Genomic DNA, 2035 nt, shown 5'->3' with positions numbered 1-2035 from the left:
TAATGATCCTTCCGCAGGTTCACCTACGGAAACCTTGTTACGACTTTTACTTCCTCTAAATGATCAAGTTTGGTCATCTTTCCAACAGGCCGGCGCAACCGAAAGGCCGCGTCGGACATCGGTCCGAAGACCTCACTAAATCATTCAATCGGTAGTAGCGACGGGCGGTGTGTACAAAGGGCAGGGACGTAATCAACGCGAGCTTATGACTCGCGCTTACTGGGAATTCCTCGTTCAAGGGGAACAATTGCAAGCCCCTATCCCAATCACGAAGGAAGTTCCACGGGTTACCCAGTCTTTTCAGACAGGGATAAAGACACGCTGCTTCCTTCAGAGTAGCGCGCGTGCGGCCCCGGACATCTAAGGGCATCACAGACCTGTTATTGCTCTGTTTCGTGCGGCTAGGAGCCGCTTGTCCCTCCAAGAAGGTTGTAAGGTGCTGGGAACCCCGCACCTATTTAATAGGCTAGAGTCTCGTTCGTTATCGGAATTAACCAGACAAATCGCTCCACCAACTAAGAACGGCCATGCACCACCATCCACTGAATCAAGAAAGAGCTCTCAATCTGTCAATCCTCCCAGTGTCCGGGCCGGGTAAGTTTTCCCGTGTTGAGTCAAATTAAGCCGCAGGCTCCACTCCTGGTGGTGCCCTTCCGTCAATTCCTTGAAGCTTCAGCTTTGCAACCATACTTCCCACGGAACCCAAATACTTTGGTTTCCCGGAAGCTGCCCGCCGAGTCATTTGAGTAACTCAGGCGGATCGCTGGTTGGCATCGTTTATGGTCAGAACTAGGGCGGTATCTGATCGCCTTCGAACCTCTGACTTTCGTTCTTGATCAAAGAAAACATTCTTGGCAAATGCTTTCGCAGTAGTTCGTCTTGCGACGGTCCAAGAATTTCACCTCTAGCGCCGCAATACGAATGCCCCCGTCTGTCCCTCTTAATCATTACCCCGTATTCCAAAAACCATCAGAACAGAAACGGGGTCTTGTTCTATTATTCCATGCAAGTTTATTCAGGCGACTCGCCTGCGTTGAGCACTCTAATTTTTTCAAAGTAAAAGCGCAGGCCTCCTCGAGACGCACCAATGAAGGGCACCAAGAGAGGACCGGCACGATGTTCAGTCCGAGCCGTCGCATCGGGTAGATGCACTACTCGTCTGGAACTGAGATCCAACTACGAGCTTTTTAACCACAGCAGCTTTAGTATACGCTATTGGAGCTGGAATTACCGCGACTGCTGGCACCAGACTTGCCCTCCAATTGATCCTCGTTAAAGGATTTAGAGTGTACTCATTTATTTCAATTACGGGGCCTCAAAAGAGTCCCATATTGTTATTTTCCGTCACTACCTCCCCGTGCCGGGAGTGGGTAATTTGCGCGCCTGCTGCCTTCCTTGGATGTGGTAGCCGTTTCTCAGGCTCCCTCTCCGGAATCGAACCCTGATTCTCCGTTACCCGTAACAACCATGGTAGGCAAGTAACCTACCATCGAAAGTTGATAAGGCAGACACTTGAAAGAAACGTCGCCGGCTCATGGCCATGCGATCAGCACAAAGTTATCCAGAGTCACCACAGAGTACGGGCAGAACCCGATGGGTCTTGGTCTAATAAAAGCGCCCGTCAGCCAAAGGCCTTCAGGCTCAATGCATGTATTAGCTCTAGAATTGCCACAGTTCTCTAAGTAGAAAGAAACGATCTAAGGAACCATAACTGATTTAATGAGCCATTCGCGGTTTTGCCTTATTTCGGCATGTACTTAGACATGCATGGCTTAATCTTCGAGACAAGCATATGATTACTGGCAGGATCAACCAGGTAGATGCATAGGCAAACCCTTGTCGCTCCTCAAGGGAGCCCTGTTGCGGCCGGTCGGGGCCCCTCTCACCCCTCAGCGCGCGACGCGCATCTTTTTCGCGGCAGCTCTCGCTGCCCGTGCATCGTTCGAGCTCGCTGCGGCATCCGACCCGAAGGCCCGGTTATCACCGCGCGGCAAGAGAGCACGCGCCCTTAAGCAAAGCATTTGTAACGCGCCCA

General features: G+C 51.4%; 1 non-coding gene across 1 annotated transcript; it reads right to left on the bottom strand.

The window, feature by feature from the left end:
- LOC144105775 (small subunit ribosomal RNA) lies at nt 1–1819 on the bottom strand. Its single transcript, XR_013308892.1, has one exon. It is a non-coding gene; the product is annotated as a small subunit ribosomal RNA (ribosomal RNA).
- Nucleotides 1820–2035: the final 216 nt, after the last annotated feature.

Source organism: Amblyomma americanum, chromosome 9 (genome assembly GCF_052857255.1).
Source record: "Amblyomma americanum isolate KBUSLIRL-KWMA chromosome 9, ASM5285725v1, whole genome shotgun sequence".
Taxonomy (NCBI): Eukaryota; Metazoa; Arthropoda; class Arachnida; order Ixodida; family Ixodidae; genus Amblyomma; species Amblyomma americanum.
This window is presented reverse-complemented; position numbering and strand designations above follow the sequence as displayed.